A 24,002-nucleotide genomic window follows, 5' to 3' on the forward strand; every position below is an offset into this window, starting at 1 on the left:
AAAATTGATACTCCATCTCAAAAAAAACCAAAAAACCACACACAATTTATTTGTTCTGTCAAAGAAATAAATGAAGTAGGTAAATTCTTATTCGGGATGATGTGACAAACTAACAAATTAAAATCTGCATGTAATGATGTGAAGGAAACTCTTAATCGAAGGAGAAAACAAAAGGTAAGCTAGAATACAAGGTATACAGTAGCCCATATTAGCAACCTATTTTCTCTGGCTATTTATTTTTAAAAACAGAAAGATGCAGAAGGAGAGAGAGCAAACTGTCAACAGCTCAGAGGAAAAAAGCAGACAAACAGGCTGACTGATACCATTTGGATATCTGTCCCCATCCAAATCTCATGTTGAACTGTAACCCCCAATGCTGGAGGTGGGGACTGGTGGGAGGGGCTGGATCATGGGGACAGATCCCTTGTGGCTTGATCTGGCCGTTTAAAAGTGTGTGGCACCTCCCCGGCCACTCTCTCTGACTCCTGCTCCCCACCATGTGATGTGCCTGCTCCCCCTTCACCTTCCATCATGACTGGAAGCTTCCTGAGACCTCCCCAGAGGCAGATGCTGGAACTATGCTTCCCGTATGGCCTGCAGAACCATGAGCCAATTAAACCTCTTTTAGAAATGACTCAGTCTCAGGAATTGCTTTATAGCAATGTAAGAACAGCCTAATAATACACTGACCAACCTGACATGACTTTTATCTTCGAAAATTTAAATCACACAAGTTTTCTGCACTGAACAAAACATTATCAGAATTGAGTGTTTCTAGCTCATAAAGAGTGTGAAACAATTAGCATATTGAATATATTACTGTTTTTCCCAGTCATTACAGTTTCTTTCTGCAAAAAAAAAACAAAAAACAACAAAAAAAAAAAAACGGTAGTCTAGCCTCAAAAATCTACAGATAATTTAATCTAAGTCACTTATTAAAAAATATATTGAAGTCCACCTATATCTTTATTAAAGACAAAAGGAAAGCAAGAATCAAATCAACAACGCTTCATGTTGTGTGACAGAACTTTATTCTTATCTTTTGAGGATTTACCTTCTGTGAACATCATAAAAGATTTGCACCATCTGGTGGAAAAGCAAAGATTCAAACACAGTTAAATCTCTTTATTACAGTGTTTCTTAACTCCTAGATCAAAAGACCTTTTAGGGCTTTGATGAAAGCCTGGATCCCTTCCTCTCCAAAACGCAGGATACGCATGCACACCCACGCAGGTACACACACATAGATAATAAGTGGTTCCAACAGCTGCTGAACCCATCTAAAGAAAATCTTCATCGGTTGTTGGGCTTATATTTCCCCTTGACCGCCAGCATCAGAATCCTCACCCCACAGTTGAGGAATCCACCGCTGTTATGTCCAGCTCAGTGGGGCAGCCAGGCCAGACGCCCGCCCTTCCTGAACTCTGGCCAGGGACCCACTGCAGGTGCTCACAGGGGTACAGTGCTCCCTGTGGAGACAGCATCATAGACCCAGTCTGCTCACGGATGGTGATCTCCCGTCCTGGCTGCAGAGCACTTCCCCTGGTTCCTCGCTGTCTTTTAAACACAGATACTGACCTGTGTTGGGGGTTATGACAGCAACCTGACACCCCTTCCAGTGAAGTCGTTCCCTGAGTCAAAGAGGCTACTTCTACTCTTTGCAATCAAGAACCCTGACTGTACACTTCTACTTGATTTTAAGCCTCTGCCAGGCCCTCCCTCTAAGCTCCTACACACAAACCAACCCTCTAACCTTCTAACCAATTTGGCGTCAATAGAACAAATGAAGTTTAAAGAGCTACTGGAACTGAAGATAAGGACAGAGGATGACCACTGGAAATACACAAGAATATCACTTTCATTAGACCTAACCCCAACCCCAAAGAGAGGCTTGTTTACCCGCAGAGCTGCCACATGGCTCTGCATGGTATTTGAGGCAAATCAGTAATTTGTCCTTTTACTTTAAGTTATGGTCCAGATAAACAGCATGATTTCAACCAAATGTGACTGACAAACATTTAACGAAAGAAAACTGGTAGAGAATAGCTAGACACAAAAGACAATGCCTGTTGATCAATGTCTTTAATCAAGAAAATAAAGGTCAGCTTAGCTGACCAAGCATTCCAATTTGAAAAAGGTAATCCTGATTTTTCATATAATCACAGATTTTTTTTTTAGCTGAAGTAGAAATAAACAAATCTAAATCCTTTTAGATAAATACGTAACGAAGACCAAAAAATGATAAGTAATTTGGCCAAGGACATAGCCAGTTTCTGAAAAGAGTAAGGATCAAAGGGGTAACAACAGTTATTCTATGTGCCTGTTACTGTGCCATATATATTACATAAAGTGTCCATTCTAACCCTCATCACAAATCTGTGACAGATGTATTAAAGCTAGTGCTCGACTTACGACCACGGTCGGGACCGTGGACCGGTCATAACATGATTTGGTCGTAAGTTGAGTAGGCTATATGCACGCGGAGATGGTAGTGCTGCCGGAAGCTAGTCCACACTGTCGTACGCCCAACTGGGCAACGTTTGCTCTGCCAGACGCGGAGCAGTCGTGGCTAGCGACTGTGGTCGTAAAGTCGAATGGTCATAAGTTGCATAGGTGGTAAGTCGATGTATACTCATTTTATAACACAGAAAATGGCACTCAGAAGTAAAACGTCCCAACCGCAGGGCTCCTAAAAGGCAGAGTAGAGATCCAAAATCTATTTATTAATTTCTAAATTTCATCTTATTCCCTTCCTGGCTTTAGGGTTTGGGGAATGGAAGAGGATGATTCTTAACTTTTTCTGTGGGCCCTGCATGCCTCTGCAGTCTAGGCAAATCGATGGAGCCCTTTTCAGAATGTATTTAAATGCATAAAACATACAGGATTAAAAAGAAAAACAGTTACACCAAAATACGGCTCTCAAATATTAAAAATCACTGTTGAAAAATAGCAATATCTATGCTTCTTTCTGAAAGCATTAAATGAAATCTAATAAAGTACCTAATAACTATTGTTCCTTGCCTTCAATAGAAAGGACATCAATAGATCAAAACACTAAAACATACCGAATTTGCATGATATTAATGTCTAACAGATCTATCATGTTCCTTAATTTTTCCTGCACAGGATGCTTAAAAACAAGAAAAAGAAAAACCACAGACTGGGTGCGGTGGCTTACGCCTGTAATCCCAGTGCTATGAGAGGCAAACACAGGAGGATCACTTGAGGCTGGGAGTTCAAGACCAGCCTGGACAACAAAGTGAGGACCCCTCCTCCCCACCCCCAAAAAAGTAGCTGGGCACTGTGGCATGCACCTGTAGTCCAAGCTATCTGGGAAGCTAAGGAAGCAAGACTGCTTATCCCCAGGAGTCTGGGGTTGCAGTGCGCTAGGACCACACCACTGCACTCCAGCCAGGGCAAAAGAGCAAGACCCTGTCTCAAAAAAAAAAAGGAGGAAAAAACAATAAACAGTAGAATGTATCATTTAAATTTCATTCTCCATGTTGAAGAACATTTCAAAACAAAACAGGAAAATACTCACTGCTGCTACCTACTACATACACAAAATTCTCTTCTATAATATCCAGTACAACCTCTCAGCCACATACAGCTATGTTATCCACAAATATGTTTATATTCAACACGACCTACAGCCAAGCAATAAAATGCAGAAAGGAATATGGTTTCACGGATCAGGAGTCAGAAAATCTAATTTTTGCCACAATGCACTGACCAGGCTCAGGAAAATCATCACTGATCAATATGTGAATGACCACAGTAGCAAATACACAAAGAAATTGATGCAGACAAACATTTGTTTCGATTCCATACACTTATGTTTACTAAATAGCCAGGCAACCAAAAAAGATGCTCAAAAGTTATGAGAACGGGGCACGAGTAACAAGACAAATAATGCATGCTTTGCATTATTTGAAACTATGAAAGACAAAAAAGCTCCAAGAAGTGAAACTGAGGCACTCCTCTTCTACCCTAAGTACAACTTACACCCACCCACTCTGTCCCCTCCATTGCTGCTCCTGACTGTAAAGTCACCCTGAGATAACTTGGCCCTTGTATATCCACATCCCCACAATTGAACATCACTTCTTTATCTGGATGGTTGCCTTGGTTCAGCCTATCTCCACCCAGATGATGTGGCCAACTCCTACTCATTCTCCAGACCCAGCTCCCCCAACACCTTCTTCCCTGGAAAGCTGCTTTTTATTTTTTTCTTTTAAGATAGAGTCTCTCTCCGTTGCCCAGGTTGGAGTGCAGTGGCACAACCCTGGCTCACTGCAGCCTCTGCCTCCCGGGTTCAAGTGATTGATTCTCTTGCCTCAGCCTCCTAAGTAGCTGGGATTACAGGTGCCCACCACCATGCCCAGCCAATTTTTGTATTATTAATAGAGATGGGATTACACCATGTTGACCAGGCTGGTCTCCAACTCCTGACCTCAGGTGATCCACCTGCCTTGGCCTCCCAAAGCTAGGATTACAGGCGTGAGCCACCATTCCTGGCTGGAAAGCTGCTCTTTTATACTGTCTTGTTAGCTGTTTATGTGTCCATCTCAGGACCACAGAAGATCACTCCAGAAGCTGGGCATCCCTGAGGCCTACAGCAGTGCCCAGAACACAGACTCATGAATTAACTGAACAGTCACAGAGCAAATGCTCAATTAATGTCTGAAATTCTTAAAATTCTCATATTGCTGTCACCCTAATGAAAGTATTTCCACAAAGACCACCAAAGACATATGGATTTTTACATGCAGTGGGCATTTTTCACATTTCCACAGGATTTCAAAAATTATCATTTTTAACGTCTGCCAGCATAACATCAATTTATTAGTCTGCATTAAAGGGCATTTAAGGCACTTCTACTGTTTTGCTATTAAAGTTAACACCAAAAATCAAGATCTTTGAGCAAACATCTTTTTGCTTTAGCTGAATTATTTTCTTAGGATAAATTTCAAGACATAAAACCCTTTAAAGCTCTGCTATGTCATCGGCAATAAATGAATAAACTTGTTCCACACAACCTCAGCAGCCCTGGGTGCCATTTCTTTAAAACAGCAAACGCGTTGGTAAATAAAAATTATCTCCACACTGTTTTCCATTTTCACTTTTTATTACAGAGAATGATTTTTCCATTCCCTTTGTTGATTTACCTACTACACCTTTTTTTACATATTAGAAAAGGCTGCCTTTTTCATACCAGTTCTGAAATAAGCATATTTTTCTATCTGTCATGCTTCTTATTTCTGAGCTGTAATTCTCTAAGCCTCAAAATGTAATCTCTCCGGAGGTCCAAATTGTTTTCCTGTATTTCCTACTTTCTATAGATTGATTTTCTATATATCTACTCAAAACTGTATGTTGGGCCGGGCGTGATGGCTCAAGCCTGTAATCCCAGCACTTTGGGAGGCCGAGGTGGGTGGATCACGAGGTCAAGAGATCGAGACCATCCTGGTCAACATGGTGAAACCCCGTCTCTACTAAAATACAAAAAATTAGCTGGGCATGGTGGCACGTGCCTGTAATCCCAGCTACTCAGGAGGCTGAGGCAGGAGAATTGCCTGAACCCAGGAGGCGGAGGCTGCGGTGAGCCGAGATCGCGCCATTGCACTCCAGCCTGGGTAACAAGAGCGAAACTCCGTCTCAAAAAAAAAAACTGTATGTTAATTTGTGGGATGGGTTTCAGTACTCTCCCCTCCAAACATCCACTCAGTTAATCCCAGCAGCATGTTTAAAAGATCCTTCCCTGTTTATGTGTTAGCTCATGTGGGTATACGAATAATTCTAAAATGGTAAATGCTAAGATTCACTTTAGAAGTAGATTTCAGAAACAACAAATCTGGCTGATATACACACACAGGTCCAGAGAGCAAGGCATATGTGAAAACCAAAATGTGCTGTGTGTAAATTTTCACTGAAGTTAGATTTATCTAGAAAGACCCACCTGTCAATGGGTCCTGACACTCCACCACTCTGAACTGTTCTTATTTCATTAAAAAAGAAGAAAAAGCATGATTGCAATTTTTTCTTAAAACAGTATGCATCTAAATTTGAAAAAGATAACGCATCATTTAAATGACACCTTGTCTTCACTTCCAGGAAGTCCTATCTGCAGAATTCTGTTGGACAAATCAGGATATATTTACAAAGATTAATCTGTGACTCCTGAACAGATACACTCCAAGTTTATTTTCAAGCAACTGAGGAATATATTGAACAGCTTTCTCTGTCACAGATTAAACTCATTAGATCAAGTTTAGCCAAGACCATGCGTATATCCCCACCATATATAAATTCTGGTACGTACACATACACACTTTCCATAACCAAAAATAGTAACAGTCACATCCATGAGGTGTCAGCAGCTCTTCATACATCTGGTACCAAGGGCTTGACTTACACAAATGGTATTTTTCCCAATTCCAACATGCTACCAGCCCCAAGCTTACCTACATTATTTTTCCAACTATATTTCTGTTGAGATCCTGCACTTCCAGGCTGTTTCTGTGGCATGTCAGATCAGGATGCCACATGCAGCCTGGTACAACGCCCAGGTCAAGAAATCACACTATTTGGCCAGGATACTCTCCTTACCCAAGTCTTTGACCCCAAATTCCTACTTCTTCCCTTTCAAGAACCCACAATAAGTAGAAATCTGAAATATATGCATAGGTTTTACGAAACTGGGACTTAGAGAATTAGTTCAATGTGAGCATAGAAAGAAAAGAGAATTATTGGGGTTGAGGAGATAGCGTTCACACAGAATCAGAAAACACTGTCTCCCTTCCCAGCCTCTCCTGACAATTTTCGTTGCTCTATGGCCCTTATCGCTTTGCACCTGTTACACTGTTGGGCTTGTCTTATCTTTCCTATTGAACTGCAGCATTAGGGTTGCTGACGCCACAACGTATGCCAGTCACCCTGGAATCCTCCACAGCACTGAGCAGGCACAGTGCCCTGCAGGGCTATTTATCAGACATTTGCTAAGTATACAAGAAAAGTTATCCAAACTGCAAAGAATAACAGATCTAAACTTTTACTTTATTTAATAAAACACATAGAACATTTGCTAAGTATACAAGAAAAGCTATCCAATCTGCAAAGAATAAAAGATCTAAATTTTTACTTTAATAAAACACATAGATTCTGTTGCCAAAAATACGATTTTTAAAGCCTGAGAAACAGTAATCATTTTTATAAATCTGTTATAGACCAGCCTCAAGAGATACATTTATATCACTGTTTAAGAGAAGTATAAGATTCAGACCAAAATGAATACATATATAACTTATACTTGACTCTTGCAAAAAAAAAAAAAAAAAAATGCAGGTGCTAAAAGACCACTTAATGTTTATAAAGTCCATTATTTAACTACAGCACTTGGGCTCCATCATGTACGTCACTGGCATGGTGAGTTACTAAGTCAGACCGCATTCTAGACAGCACACGGCTACAGTTGAGTGTGAGGACGCTGCCTATAAAACGTCTGCTTAATCCCATCCAATCTTTAACCAGAGACTTCCAGATCTCACCTTACAACAAATAAGCCCTGAATCCTGATTTCCTATACGTCTAAATTCTGCAATGTCTGTCTATATTGCGAAATTTAAACCTATCCAACTACTTTATTTGTAAGAATTTCTCTTGATAAACACACTAGCCACAACAAATGTATTCTTCAGGAAACAATAAGGCTTCCAAGGAACAGGAAGTATCTAGAGATTTCGCTTTCAAAAACTTAATACGAATATTTTTAAAAAATCTAGAATAAGGTACTCTGTCAGTTAAGTAAAATAGTAAGATAAATTATTCAATTCTCAGTTCTAAAAATCCTATGAGAATACGGTATTTTTAAGAGGGTTTGGACATACTGGAGTCCAATTGTGTCCACCCCAAAACTAAAGGTGGCATTAAAATCTGATGTAACCAAAGTTACCACTTCTTCCATAGTAACTTAAATATCACAGAAGAGAACTGTTGAGGTTGAGCAAAGTGGGCTGTGGTCCAGCAAGGTCGAAGAGCGTTTCTCAGTAAATTGATAATCTCTCTTAGAAACCTTGCTTTTTGCCTCTTCTAATGATGGCCTGAGAATGTCTGGATAACAATGCCACATTCTCTCATTGTTTAGATCTTCCACAGGATAATCGTTTTTTTGTTGTTGTTGTTGTTTTGTTTTTGAGACAGAGTCTTGCTCAGGCGCCAGGCTGGAGTGCAGTGGCACCATCTTGGCTCACTGCAACCTCCGCCCCCCAGGTTCAAGCAATTCTCCTGCCTCAGCCTCCCAAGCAGCTGGGACTACAGGCGCATGCCACCACACCCAGCTAATTTTTGTATTTTTAGTAGAGACAGGGTTTCACCATGTTGGCCAGGGTGGTCTCCATCTCTTGACCTCGTGATCTGCCCACCTCAGCCTCCCAAAGTGCTGGGATTACAGGAGTCAGCCATCACGCCCCGTCGGGATAATCTTTTACACATACACAAACACACACACTCCTCTACTTTAATGGGGTCATGTCCTGATAAACCCATCATAAGTTGAAAATGTCATAAGTCAAATGCATTTAATACACCATAACCTACCAAACATCATAACAGTCTAGCCTACCTTAAACATGCTCAGCACATTTAATATTACCCTACAGGTGTGCAAAATCATCTAACACAAAGACCCTTTTGTAATAAAGTGTTAGGATATCTTGCATATTGAATACTGTACTGAAAGTGAAAAAAGAATGGTTGTATGGGTCGAAAAATCATAACACAAACTGTTGGTTAAGTCAGGGACCACCTATATATACATGAGTTCATTCACCATTAAATGACAGTGAAGTTTCATTGTCACTTGTAAGCACATGAAATTTACACTTCAGAAAGGAAATCACTATGAAACGCTGGGAACCTTTGGATATCTGGAAAGAGCATTCAACCAAAATGTATGCTGGAAAAAATACACTGTATGTTTCAGTTACTATGTAGCAAAATTATTCTACAAAAACAGGAGAAAACTTAAGAAGCAAAGCTAGGTAAAGCAAGGAGAAGATAAATCTGGTAAAGAAAACGTTACCAAAAACACACCAACAACCACCAACTTGTTGGGTGGGTAAACAAACATCTGCTGAAGAGCTACTAAGTACCAGTTTTATGTGTATTTAATTTTCAAAATAACCCATAAGGTAAAAATATTATATGCAATTCAGGGTGAGAAAACAGGTTCAGAGAGATTAAGTAACATTCTGTCAATGACACACCTGGTAAGCTGTAGAACCAGGATTCAATCCCAATTCCACAACTCTAAACTCCAACTCTTGCTTTTTTTCCCCACTAAACCCACACTTTCAGTTATAGAAGTTTAAATATAAAATTTATCAATGAACTAACATTTGCATCACTAGTATGGACTTTAAATATCCAAAGTGTCTGCAACAGTATTTTAAAAACACAATCATCACACTATTTGTATCTTTTAAATAGCATCTAGATTTTCTGCCAGCTCGATGGGTCTTTACAAGCAGCCTTAAGTAAGAGGCCTGGTAAAATACATTGTGCAACTTGATGTTCTCAGGGCCCAGGATACTGCCTGCTGCAGGAGGACACTTGGTACACATTCATAGGAAATGCAGCAAGGACAAAATGAGGAGTGACAAATCCTCTCCACAAAACACAACCGTAAAGCCACACTAAACTGCCAAGAACAACCACTGTCAGCGCTCTGGAAATTACCCAAAGCCATATACATATGGAGGGGCATTTCTTCATGAAAAGTGCTGAACTTTGGGTAAGACCAGCACAGTGGCATTTTTTGCCCCAGACTGTTACTGCCTCCCTGTCCCAGCTCTGTCAGTGACAGAGTTTAACTAAGAGGGGAAGGCTGTGAAAACTGGCAACTTCACTGCATTTGCCAGCCTGGTTCACCAGATTTGGAGCATAGTCAGTGAAGGTGGCAATCCCATTAGCAAGAGAACTCAGAGAATCAATGGCTCTGTCGGCCCAAGGTTGACTGAGGTCCTATTCAAGGCAAACGAGAGATCAGCAGACTAGCCAGGAAGGAACTTACTAGGGAGTTCTGGCAGGTGAGCCACGTACAGCGTGCTGGGTAAACTCTCCACATGTATCCCAGGTTAACCAGAAACTCTGCACATGTGTCATCAACACTAGGGAAGGCTCCTAACACCTGCACACCGCTGGCCCACAGAGCCTGGGCATACACACACAAAGAAGACATAAGGGGGTCCAGCTGACGGTTAAAGCCAGGACAGATGGGAGAACTGCCTGTGCTTAGAAAGCGCTCCCTAGCCCACACACAGATCCATAGTCAAGGCTCAGACCGACTCGGAATTGAGCTCTGATCTACCTTTGGCTTAACACAAAACTACACAGGGCAACCCCTAGAGCTAGGATTTAAAGTAAAACATAAGAAAAAAAACAACAACGAAAAAAGCAAATCTCAGCAGAGCCATCAGCAGCCATACAACATGAGAGAAATAGTCCAGAAAAGTTACTAACAAAAGAAAATAAATAATAACTCCCAAGGGAACAAGGATCAGAATCCAAAGTTGCTACTATCTATTATCCTAAATGTAAAATATTCAACAAAATGTCAGAGACATGAAGAGAAACAAGAATGTGTGACCCATACTCAGGGGAAAAAAGGAGTCCAGAGGAAGTATCACCAGTATCCACAGATGCTGGATTTAACAGGTTGAGAGTTCACAGTAGCTATTATATGAATATGTATGTTCAAAGAACTGAAGGGAGCCATATTTAACTCAAGTATGATTATAACAACAAACAGAATCTCAATAAGTGACAGAAATTATTTTAAAAAGACAGAACCAAACAGAAATTCTACAGTTAAGTATAATAAGTGAAATGAAAAATTTACTAGAGGGACTCAACAGCAAATCTGAGCTGGTACAAGAAAGAATCCATATATTTGAAGATAGCTGAATGAAAAGTATCCAATCTGTGGAACAGGGAGAAAAAATAAATAAAGAAATATTAACAGACCCTCAGAGACCTGTGAAACATCAAACATACCAATCAATATATGCGTGATTTGAGAAAAGAGAGGTGCAGAAAAAATATATGAAGAAATAATGGCCAAAAACTCCGCAAATTTGATGGAAAAAAAAATACTAATCTACATATCCAAGAAGTTCAATAAAACTCCAAATAAGATAAACACAAAGAAATCCACAACTAAGCTATCATATTCAAATTGGAGAACGATGACGAAAAAAAATGGAAAGAACCATGAAAGAAATAATTCATCTTGCAAAGAAAACTAACAACATGATAAACAGCTGACTTATCAGAAGTAACAGAGGCCAGATGGCAGTGACTGTTCAGAGTTCAGAAAGAAAAATGACAAAACCCTAACAACCAAGAATTCTATATCCGGAAAACTATGCTCCAAAACTGAAGGAAAAATAAAGACATTCAATCATGAATATTAAAAAAGCAATGTTGTTGCTAGAAGACCTGACTTTCAAGAAATGCTATATGAAATCTTTCAGGTTGAATAAAAGCGATACAAGATGATAACCTGAATCCAGGGGAAGAAATGGAGAGTGCTAGAAACAATACATATGTAGGCATACGTAAGGCCTATAGTATTTTTCTCCTTTCTTCTCTTATTGTTTAAAAAGATTGTACAGTGATTTAACACTGCATAGCCAGCTTTATAATACAAAGGGATCAAGTATATATTACAATAATAGCATAAAAGGAGAAAGAAAAGGAGATACTGGAGCAAAGCTTCTATATTTTACCAGTGTTCTCATAGTAGTATTCTCAAGTAGGCAGTGATATATTAAGATGCATATTATTATCTCTAAGGCAACCACTAAGAAAATTAGTTAAAAGTATAGTTTAAAAAAAAAAAAAGAGAGAGAGAAATCAAAATTATGCATTAAAAAATTTAACACAGAAAAAGGCAAGGAAGTACAGAGAAACAAAAGTATGAAGCAAACGGAGAAGGCAAAATCATAGATATAAATCCAACAATAATAATAAATTACATTGATGTAGTGGAATAAACACCCACCCAAAAGGCAGATTGTTGGAGTGGATGAAAAAGCAACTGCAGCAACATGCTGTCCACAAAAGACATACCCGAGGTTCAAAGAAGCAAAAGGTCCAAAGTGAAAGAAAAGGAAAACACATGCCATGCAAGCAATAACCCTAAGAGAGCTGGAGTCTCTACAGTAAGTTCTAGTAAAACAGATGTTAATGACCAGCTGACCTGAGACTTACAAAACACTCCACGCAACTGCAGACTTGTACAGTATTTGCTTACAGCAACATTATTCACACTAGCCAAACACTGAAAACAATCCAAATGTCCACCAACCAGTGAATGCATCAATACAATTAGTGCATTCATATAAGAGAATATTATGTAGCAATAAAAGTTAAGGAAGATCCTGATATATGCTATAACACAGATGAATCTCAAACACATTAAAGTCAATGAACAAAGCTACATGTAAAAACTAGATATTGTATAATATCCAGAAAAGGCAAACGTAAAGAGCCAGAAAACAGACCAGCAACTGCCTGCAGCTGACAGTGAGAGCAAGGACTGGCTGCAAGTAAGCTCAAGGAATCTTGGGGGTGACAGTCATGTTCTAACACTGAACTATGGTAAAGGTTTCCCAACTCTATAAATTTACTGAACACATTAAACTGTACACTATAAATGGGTGAATTTTATTGAATGTAAATTATATCTTAATAAAGCTGTAAAACAAATACACTATTCAGTAGCATGACTGAGGCAATAGCCTGGAGACTGAAAAAGGTAATCTTCCCATCAAAGAGCAGATCCATCAAATACAACTTACTGCAAACCCTAGCTCTTCCAAGAAGATATTAATGTGAATGCTGAATATATAACTCATCACACATATGGCATGAATTCCATCAAAACATAGTAGATCAACCTAAACTGTCAACACACAGAAGGACAAATAAGGCATTTAACCCCTTGGCTATGCAGTCATACATCTCCTTATATGTTAACTGAATATTTCCTTAAATGCTCACTCATCAAATATTTGTACAGCTGTCTAGACTTTCATGTGTAAGCCATTATGGCCTTTATACCTTCAACTATAAATTTCCTGGAAGACAGAGACAGAGGTGGTGAACTCCACACATGTCCAACACGTCAGAGCCGGGCCACAGAAGTCCAGGCTTATGAGTGACAGCCCCCAAAGTGGCCCTTTGATTCCACCATATTACGTGACCACTATGGGCTCTTCCTGTTGCTAAGAAAGGAAACATGTTAACAGTTACTGATTCTCATACTATTTTGGGCCACGTGCTAACACGGGCATGTACCAAAATAAAAAGGTTAACGATCCAATTCATCTGCGGAGAATTAACATTGCTTTCAAAAGTATTCCCCAAACAACCCAACAGTTATGAGGTCAACTGAGCCTATCCTTAAACTTAAGCAAAATAAATTAAAACAAAACCATAATACAAAAATATCATTTACCTACTCTCATCCCACTATCCCAAAACCACCAGAAACAAAGAATTATTAGGATATTACAGGAGGTGTTTTAGGGACTTCTCAGAATTCAGACATACTGGATGTTTTTTTCCCACAACCTACATACAAATTGCAATGCTTCATGTGCTAGTAGCAATTATCAATCACTCAGATGACCTGGTCCCTTCTCAAGACCTGGCACTCCACTCACAAGGGAAGACTTTCCTCACAGGGCTCATTTAGAAGGCGCTCCTCTCAAAGACAGCTCTATTTTGCTGAAGAACAGTCCTTCACAAGATGTCTGATGTACAGCATTGGAACTACTGCCTGCAGTAGTTTTCTGCCAAGTTGAGTTAAATACAAAGATGCCTAGATGGAGACAGCACAATTTTAAAAAGGAGAGTTCTCTACCTGACTAAACAGTTGGCCCCCTAACAATCTTAAGCCTTTTGGGTTGAGATCTATGATCTTGATATCAGAAAATTAAGAACTAAATTTTTCTCCCAAGACTAACTCAACTTCTAAGGCGTTCCCTTCATTCTAAAACCACAAGTAAAGGGACGTCTTCCCAAACAAATGTGAATTCCTTTATGCTTGGCAGGCAGCAGACCCTCGCATACTAACTAAGGCAGTACACCTAGGTTCCCCTATAATAATTCATTCCTACAGCAATCCTCTACAGAAAGATAAAGCATTTTCATTTATTCCCAACTAGAAAAGCGTTTATAAATAAATGTGTTAATTCTCCTCTATTTCCCAAATAGGAGTCTGCAAACTTTTCCATAAAGCATTAAATAGTAAAAATGTTTTAGGCTTCATGACCCATAAGCAGCCACTCAACTCTGCCACTGTTGCATGAAAGAAGCCACAGTCATTATGTAAATAAATGGGCATGGCTGTGTTTCAATAAAACTTTATTCACAGAAACAGGTGGAGGATCGGATTTAGTCAGCGGTTTACTGACCCCTACACCCTGGAATAACAGCCATTTGGAACTAAAAAGTAAATTGCAGATCAACAGCACCCCACCAACCCCTGCCCACCTTGTTCTCTAAGGAGAAATAAAGATATTTGCTCAAAGCCATATTACTCTTTTGCTGGTTTGTTCACAGGCATGATCTTCTGAAATAGGAAAAACAATAAAAATGGCTGCCTCATTCTTTTACCCTGTTATCAGGTTTCCTGGAGGTCAACAAATCATACTGACCTTGGGTGAAGGTTGTTTTTTAATTTTTAACATGATAGTGTCTAACCACTGACTGATCTTCTTTAAACACTTATGACCCACCTAGCAGTATAAAACACTTTGACCTGGTAATTTTGTAATTACCATAAACAGAAACCACACACATTAAGAAGTTTCCTTTCCTCTTTTCTTCCTTAGAGTTTTAAGTTCACTGGGAAATCCACTCTATCCAAGCAAACTAAACCAACAATCACTTCTGCATAATTTTCCCCCATTCATTTTTCTACCAAAGTCTAAAAACAACTTATTTTCTCTGCCAATATATCCTTCCTGTCTTTAAAACCTATCTGAAAACTCCTCCTCATTCAGGTTTCAGTTGAGAAGAAGGCGGACTCCTCCACGAGGTATTTCCTCATTGTTTTACTCCACTCCAATTATTTTTTGCTCCACTTTCCCTTGGAGAATTCCATACTGCACATACTAACCTGAAATTATATTTGTTCCTTTATGTTGCTTTCAGATCTTTTATTTTCCTGTATTTGGAAACACAATATATTAAAAACTTTAAGAGGGCAGGTACAAGCTTTTTTGCCTAGCCACAGTCTATTAGCATTTTCACTGCTCCTGGAACATAAATAGAATTCCCTAACTCTGATCCCTTAAAAATGATACTTTTTTTTTTTTGAGACAGAGTTTTACTCTTGTTGCCCAGGCTGGAGTGCAATGGCACGGTCTCAGCTCACTGCAACCTCTGCCTCCCAGGCTCAAGCGATTCTCCTGCCTCAGCCTCTCGAGTAGCTGGGATTCCAGGTGCCCGCCACCAAGCTCGGCTAATTTTTGTATTTTTAGGAGGGACGGGGTTTTGCCAAGTTGGTCAGGCTGGTCTTGAACTCCTGACATCAGGTGATCCACCTGCCTCAGCTTCCCAAAGTGCTGGGATTATAGGCGTGAGCCACTGCCCTTGGCCAAAAACGGTTCTGTATTTGCCCTTTACCTGCAGTGTGGAAGAAGTGTGCACATACATCTGAATAGGACACTTTTCCTACATTCTACTGTATCTACCACATGAAGACAAATTATAGAATATTAATTATTTTGCTTAGAATTTTAATGTTTTCACATTAGCTTCCCCGAAATATTTTTTAAGCCTTCATGTCTGAAATTTCAACTGTTAGGCAGAGATTCCCACTTAAACACTGGCATTCTCCACTTTAAGTAAAACATTTCTACTTCCGACTATACAACAAAGCAAATCACGTAAGCAAACGTCTTGGATGAGACGACTATTCTTTCTTTCTTGAAGAGCTTGGAAATTCCCTAGTCTGTTTGTGATAGCAAATCTAACTTGGAGTATTATGTACACATACAACTTGAAATAGATTCTGAACAATTAAAGGCTTAAGGAAAAAAATCCTTCAAATTCTGACCTCCTAAATAACCTCAGCTCTATGTGCTATGCTTAGCAAGCTTTTTTTTCATTAACTGGGATGGAGAGCATTTCCAAACTCTTACTAATCAAGAAAGAACTTTCTACTATCAACATCAGCAAGTATAAGCATGATGGTTAGGAGCAAAAGCACTGCAGACTCCTAGCTGAGTGACCCTGGGCAAAAAGCAATTTCTGTGCCTCATTCCCACATCTATAAAATGGGAATCATAATAGTACCTGTCTCAGGTAGCTGTAGGAATCCAATGAGCAGACATGAAAAGCACTCTGAACAAAGCCTAGCAAAGACCTGTGGAAAGGTTTGCTCTTTTTATCATCATAAAACCTACATAAAACCACCTCCCAGGTTGCAGTGAGCTGAGATCGTGCCACTGCACTCCAGCCTGGCAACCAAGCAAGGCTGTCAAAAAAAAAAAAAAACAAAAAAAACCACACCTCCCTCTTGCCACTGGCCCTTCCCATCTGTCAAATGAGGAGGCTGAACTAAATGATCCATCCTTCCTGCTGTAAAATGCGTGTATTCTCTCAGAGAGGCGCATAAGAAGCCAGCAACATATGAGAGTGCCTTGGTTCACTACTGGCATGGCTTAACCAACCACATTCCAAGTCCCTGTGTATCAGCCCAGTTAATTTTTCTCTTTAATATCTTAAAACTGTCAAATACTGCCCTAATCACATACTTCAACTATTTCCATGTGGATACTATAACTACTAAGCAGTCGTATGCTCATCCTATCTTTTTCTTCACTGGAAAATCTGAAAGAGTTTGAAGATAAACATACATAAGCACAGTTCAAAGTAGGAAATACTAAGCATGTTTGGTTAAATTCATACTCTACTCACATAGGCACACAGAAATACTGTGGACAGAAACAGGTGAGGACCACAGAAATCAAGCTCAGTATTAAGTGGGTGTAACTCGTAAACAGTATGGTTCCATTCATGCTTAGGGACTGCTATCTAATTACAATAGTAGTCAACCATTTGGTTATCACTTCCTATTTTTTCAATACCTTGCATCACAGCACAGCCTTGGAATATTTTCTAGAACACAATTCATCATAGAAAATTTCTAAGAACCTTCTGGCCATTTCTCATTATAATTAAAAAAAAAAAAAAAAAATCAAAATCAATATAATTCTACACCAAATGTAAGCCTAAAGCCTCATGGTCAAAAAGAGCTTCTTTCTCAAAGAATGACTTGAGCACTGAGAAGAAGGTCTCTATTGGTTACAAGTTTTTGTGCTATAGTGAACAATGGTTACAGTATAACAGCATTACCTGTAATGAGCAAAGGACTAATATGCAGAACACTGCAAAAAAATGTTTTTAAAGATTTAAATGTGTAAACAACAAAGTAAAGCACTTATTGATTCATAAAATATTTTCCTGCATAATACAAGAATCAATTTTAGCCCAGACTTGCTTAAATAATCACTAGTTTAAATTTGAAGCTTAAAATGTTTTTCTATGATAGGAGATTTTATACAAATTATGTATTTTTCTATTCTCTGGTAAGATAAGGTTGTACCTCATAAGAACATATTTTGCACAAAGATGTTCTAAAATAAAGTCATTACTCTGGTTAATCATATTATTACATTTTGTATTTGCTTTTAAAAAGAAACAAGCATTTGGCTAACATTAATAAGCATTCAGAAAGCATCAAATAAGCTCTCAACATGAGCTGAAAATAATTATCCGCAAAAAAAAAAAGAGGAGGCCTGCTATGTTAACTCCATTTTCATATTTTTATCCTCAAACTAAATAATGTCAGCGATTTACACGACAGCTCCTAATAACTTTTTCACCCATATTAACAAAAATTAGTTTTTAAATTATCACTTATTTCCTTTCTAGCTACAGTATAGAGAATTTCTTTTGTTTTTGTTTTTGAAATAAACCATGGGGTTGTTTCCACGACAAGATTTCTGATTTTTCAAATGTTAAGGCTGTCAGCATGGAACTGCTGACCTAACATCCAAATGTGAAAAAAACGATGCTTAAACAGCTGGAATTCCATCTGAAAATGATCAAAATTAAACCTACTCCACTTATAAACTAAACAAGATAATCCCTACATAACAAGTAAACCTAAGATTTTATTCATGGTAGTAGACTTTGTAAAACAACCACTGGAGTAGGCCCACAACTGATAGCAAATGAAAACATTCATCTTAATCAGATTAAATCTGCAACCCCAGCTGAGCTTCTCTTCCATCACACAGAAGCGGAGAAGGGGACAGAGAGATGGCTGCCATCTTGGAACCTAAGGGGAGCACTTCACTTCAATCCCGCAGGATCTATGATACCAACATTTTTTTAAAAAGAGTTCCACAATAAAATAGAAGCCCTCAGAACCTGTTTCTTGAGAACTAAATGAAGACAAATACTCTGCTTAGCCTCATCTAACACTGTCAAAAAATGAGGTGAGGCTTGAATGAATTTAAGTGGAAAAATGGAAGGAGCAGCACATCGGGTAAGAATATTCCTTTCCAAATTATTTTTTGCACTGACCTCTCTCCCCCCAGAGCCCAAGCCCTGAGTAGTCAGAACAAGAATGTGACGTGTCAGTAACCAATGTTGAGCACATGAGCAGCCTACTGTGCATTTACAGATTGTATATAGATATTCCTGTTTCCGGTGTTTATGAAGCATATGGAACCCAGGAGTTTGACATAAACCAGTTTTTTATGGAAAGCAGTAGCTCTCCAGATTGAGTGTGTACCCGGTGTCCGGCACTGCGGCAAATGCTTACATTCGCCATTCATCTCATCTTCACACATCATCTCCATTTTACACACAAGGAAACAAACCACATAGCCAGTCAGCGACAGCATGAGGCCAAACTCTTTACCTTTATAACCATTAAATGTACCAAAGGCATAAACTATAGAAAATCTGTATATGAAGTAAAATTTCATATAAAAGTTAATAATACCCACCTGATTTATCTGTTCAGGCAATTAAAATTATCACAAGTTTTTAATCAGAAGCTACCAAATATTGGAAGAAGCATTTCCTACTCAAGTTCAAAAATGTAAACAAATTTCCTGAGTGTAAATCATCTCAACCCCTCTAGTTTGCTAAAAAGTTAACACAACCAGGCCGGGCAAAGTGACTCGTGCCTGTAATCCCAGCTCTTTGGGAGGCTGAGATTAGAGATTACACCCTCAAGTGATCCAAGGGTGGATCACTTGAGGTCAGAAGTTCAAGACCAGCCTGGCCAACATGGTGAAACCTTGTTTCTACTAAAAATACAAAATTAGCCAGGCATGGTGGCACACATCCCAGCTACTTGGAAGGCTGAGGCAGAACCACTTGAAGCCGGGAGGCAGAGGTTGCAGTGAGCTGAGATCACGCCATTGCACTTCAGCCTGGGCAACAAAAACAAAACTCCGTCTCAAAAAAAAAGTTAACACAACTAAATATTCTTTTGTTGTGCACAGATGACCAAAATGGTCTCTTCTGACATATTATAAACCCACTAAGATAACAGACCTGAAGAATGATTATCATGTAATATCGTTAAGTACAAGAAGGCACATTGGACACAAGCAAAGGAGACCCAGGGCACGTCTGTGGAGGGGAGGAGGGAATCTGACAAGAGAAGAGAACAGGAAATGCGGGGGAAAAAAACCTCAAAGAGGAGGTGAAATCTTCAGCAGAGACAGCTCCCATACAAAGTAAACAGCAGAAATGGAAATGGAAACGGAGAAGAGGTACCTTCCAGAAAGATGACCAAGCAGAGAAATACTGGATTTGCATGCTGAGCTCCTGAAATGGCAAATAACTATGCACAAGATGCCACAGAGAACAAGAAGGTCAACTGTGGAAAGTGACCCCACGTGTCCATCAAGGCCATGATCTGATCACCTTCCTCAGCGCTACTTCTCACATTTTAAGAAATCTGGACCAGGGACAGTGGCTCGTGCCTGTAATCCCAGCACTTTTTGAGGCAGGTGGATCACCTGAGGTTAGAAGTTCGAGACTAGCCTGGCCAACATGGAAAAACCCTGTTACTACTAAAAATATAAAAAATTAGCCAGCTGTGGTGGTGCGCGCCTGTAGTCCCTGCTACTCAGGAGGCTGAGGCAGGAGAATCACTGGAACCTGGGAGGCAGAGGTTACAGTGAGCCAGGATCACACCACTGCACTCCTGCCTGGGCAACAGAGTGAGACTGTCTTGAAAAAGAAAAAAAGAAAGAAAAAAAAAAAAAGAAATCTGGTTCTCGGACCAGAAAAGAGTTCTCATTTGGCAGGGTGTTCACAGCCAAATGAACTCAACCAATAAAAATGAAAAACAGCTACACCAAATTTTCAAAATACATTTTGCAAAAGGTTAATACTTAGTATTTTCCACACCGGCTTCCAATCTTAAAGGAAATGAGGCTTTGAAAGCTTAGGCCCAAATACAACTAAAATAGGTAACACTTCTTTTCTTTTTTTCCAAAGCTTTGAAACATATCCGCAATAATGAGTGGCAAAACACAAACAGACTCCTTTATCACAACAGAGCTGCCATGGAACCCCCTGCAAGTCACCAACTCTTCCATTCCACGTTCCCCAACAGTCCAAGCGAAGGCCTGAGGAGGTGGTGGAGACAACCCCTCCAGAGAGCAACAATGAGTAAAGAATGATGGCTGGGTGACACGGTGAGTTGACACTGCCCCACTGCCCGGCTGTCAGCTCACCAAGAGCATGCGGAGCAGCCACCCTGTGCAGTCAGGTGTGATCCTTCTCCATGGAACCTAGGACAACATGCTAAACCTTTCTTCTGAACACCAAGTGCTTCTCTCATGCTCCTTCAAAATTCTTCAACCTCACAAAGAATGTACGTCAGTGTTAAAACTGCACCCATACGGTTTCCCACAGATGGGAAATAGGCATGGAGAACTGATTCTATCTGGTTTACTGGGCCAAGAGTGAAGAGACTGAATTCAACAAAACCGCAGTCACCCATCAAATCTGACACTGTCTCATTATGTCCCCAATTTGTCTCCTGCCCTTCACCTAACAATTCTTCTTATACCTTTTCTACTAAAGAACGTCTAAGAGCAAAGAAGTATACATTCCATCTCCTTATGAAAGCACTCTATGCAGGCCTAATTTTCAAATCCATGCAAACTTTCTATACTCTTCCACAACAGATCCTAGTATTGTACATTTTTATACCTGTCTAATACTTCACTATGTATATATGTGTGTATGCACAGACAAGTATATGTATTTTTCCTCAAGCAACATTCATGTTCCTAAAAGACACGTTGCCCTGTGGCTTTGTACATCCATAGGGATATATCTATCCCAGCAGGAGAACCAAGAATAAATCAAAGAAAGATTATATTCTAAGATGTGAAACTGCCATGGAAGCATAAAAAAATATAATTTGAGAAAGTATAAAGTATCTATGTTTTAATACTGACTTAATTACCAAGCACAAGACAAATATTTCACAAACTTATTTCCCCAGGAAGACTCAAAAGAGGCAATGGGGGCTGGGCGTGGAGGCTCACGACTGTAATCCCAACACTTTGGGAGGCCAACGTGGGTGGACCATAAGATCAAGAGATCGAGACCATCCTGGCCGACATGGTGAAATCCCATCTCTACTAAAAATAGAAAAATTAACTGGGTGTGGTGGTGCACCTGTAGCCCCAACTACTCCAGGTGCTTGAACCCGCGGTGCCGAGGTTGCAGTGAGCCGGGATCACACCACTGCACTCCAGCCTGGCGACAGAGTGAGACTGTCTCAAAAAAAAGAGGCAACGGGTTTCGTGAAAACTCCTGAGCTGCCCGCAGAAACAGCGAGGGCAAGCTGGGCTGTGACGCCTCTTCTGGTCTCCCAATTTCCTCTCCCCACATTTCTTATCTTATCGTATTAGAGATGTCATCTAGTAAACCAAAGCAGTGGATCACAAGTAGGGCAAAACAAACCTGATATTCCAAACTGTCACAACGAGACAGAAGAGAGCCGCTCAAAAATTAATCTCAGTAGCTGACGGTTACCTGCTTACTTTCACCCCCACGTCCTTCCCAGTGCTAGGGTCCTCATAGACACTGTGAGAAGGAGAGCAGAAGTTTCCAGATGTCACCGCTTAGCACCATCTCCTCTGTGCCTCTGCTTACTCAGGGTTATCCGGGAGGACCCAGAGCTTCACTGCCATGACCTGCTACGGAGTGAGCTACACTGGCTCAGAAGCCACCTCTTCCCAGAAGTCTTCCCCAGACCCATCAGAAGTCCCACTGAGGGGGCTTTAGTATGCTTTCTGCTGCTAATCTACTTCAATCTTTTCTTTAGTGGCTGAGAGTTCTTAACTACCTTCGTCAAGAAACCTTCTAGATGCTCACAGACAAGTCAGACCCAATTGATTTCAAGTTCTTTTTGAAAACTCTAAAAATATCTTAATTTCAGGAAAGAAGCAAGTGTTCTTATTAAAACTGTTAACTCCACATATGAAATGTAGGCTCAAACTTGAGGGCCTTTCCTGATCTGATTCCTCCTCATTCTCCCACTCCAATCGCCTGCCTCTCTGTCTCCCTCCTGTCCCTTCTGAATAGAACTTCTTATGCTCTAGAAATGGAGAATAATTTAAAGTTGCTTAGAGTCCCCAGGTTACTTCACAAGCTCCTACCCCAGGATGAAATGCACACGCTCTGCCTTGTCAGCTTCACAGACAATTTCCCAGCATGAAGAACCAAATCCAGGTGTTAATGTCCTTTCACTAAATCATCATTCTGCTTGACTCCAAACTGCCCCCACTACAATGGGGACAAAATATGGCTCCCTACCTCTGTGGAATCTCCATACGGTTCATTTCTCACCATGGCACATAATTATATGTTTACCTATCCCCTCCTCAACTCCATACTCCTTTCGGGATCTGTGTTTTATCATCATTTTATCCCTATCACCAGAACAGTGCTTTTTGAAGGTGGTAAGAAACATGTGCTGAGCTGAACATTTATTTGATATAGATAGGAAAAGAGCCTACGGTCTGCAAATCTGCATTTCTCAGGACAGTCATTTTATCTAGAATATTATGAATATATATTTTAAATATGAAAAATGTTACTGTGTTTATTATGACCTAATAAACAATATCTTCAGATCAATGCATGTGTTCATTCCTTCAACAAATATTTGGGCTGCCATTAGCTGCCAGGCATGTGCTGGGCTACGGCCGCTGCTCATCAATATGCTGCACTTGTCCAAACTAGAACAGGGTGCCCTCCCTGGACAGATAAAGTAGGGCCCGTGTCTCCAAATGCCCACCTCAGCTGGCACCCTTGGGTGTGGAGGCTTTTCCTACAGTAATGAGAATGAGTCTCTAGGGAGTTCAGATTCTAGGGAGGGAGACAGGCAAACACACATTCAATTTTCAATATTTTCTTTATGACTCTAAAAAAGTCGAATTCCCACATACTACACTTAATGTTGTCATCTAAATCTCCACCTCATTGAACACTGGTTACTACAATCATCAATTTGAACTTGGGTTGAGGCATCCACCTATGGCAACAGAGATTTCTAGACAGGAAACAAGCACAATTTCCAGATTCACACAGGCCATTAAATTGACTGCATTTTGAAATTGCCTTATGGTGACTAGCCAGATTGGTTTCACCAAGAAACATTTCAAATTAATCTACCTGATTTTTGAGTCACTTCTCCCCTACATACGCTTCAAAAACTTTTATTCTATAATGGTAAATATTTCATTAAACACCATACTTAGTTGGAATTATGTGCTTTAGTAGTTTTTTTAACACGGCTACCTTCTTATCTCCTGAAGTAAAATATAAAAGATAGCTGCTATTTACCATTGATAAAACACATGAGATCAATACAA

General features: G+C 39.8%; 1 protein-coding gene and 1 long non-coding RNA gene across 6 annotated transcripts in view; one reads left to right on the forward strand and one right to left on the reverse strand.

Annotated features, from left to right (window-relative positions):
• Window positions 1-24,002, reverse strand: part of HIVEP1 (HIVEP zinc finger 1) — a 148,045-nt gene that overhangs the window by 115,500 nt on the left and 8,543 nt on the right. The window lies entirely within an intron of this gene.
• LOC116529794 lies at window positions 17,723-22,447 on the forward strand. Its single transcript, XR_004259672.1, has 3 exons — window positions 17,723-17,733; window positions 20,108-20,111; window positions 22,305-22,447. It is a non-coding gene; the product is annotated as an uncharacterized LOC116529794 (long non-coding RNA).

This window comes from Sapajus apella, unplaced genomic scaffold (genome assembly GCF_009761245.1).
Source record: "Sapajus apella isolate SASKATOON/1434 unplaced genomic scaffold, GSC_monkey_1.0 scaffold63, whole genome shotgun sequence".
Classification (NCBI taxonomy): Eukaryota; Metazoa; Chordata; class Mammalia; order Primates; family Cebidae; genus Sapajus; species Sapajus apella.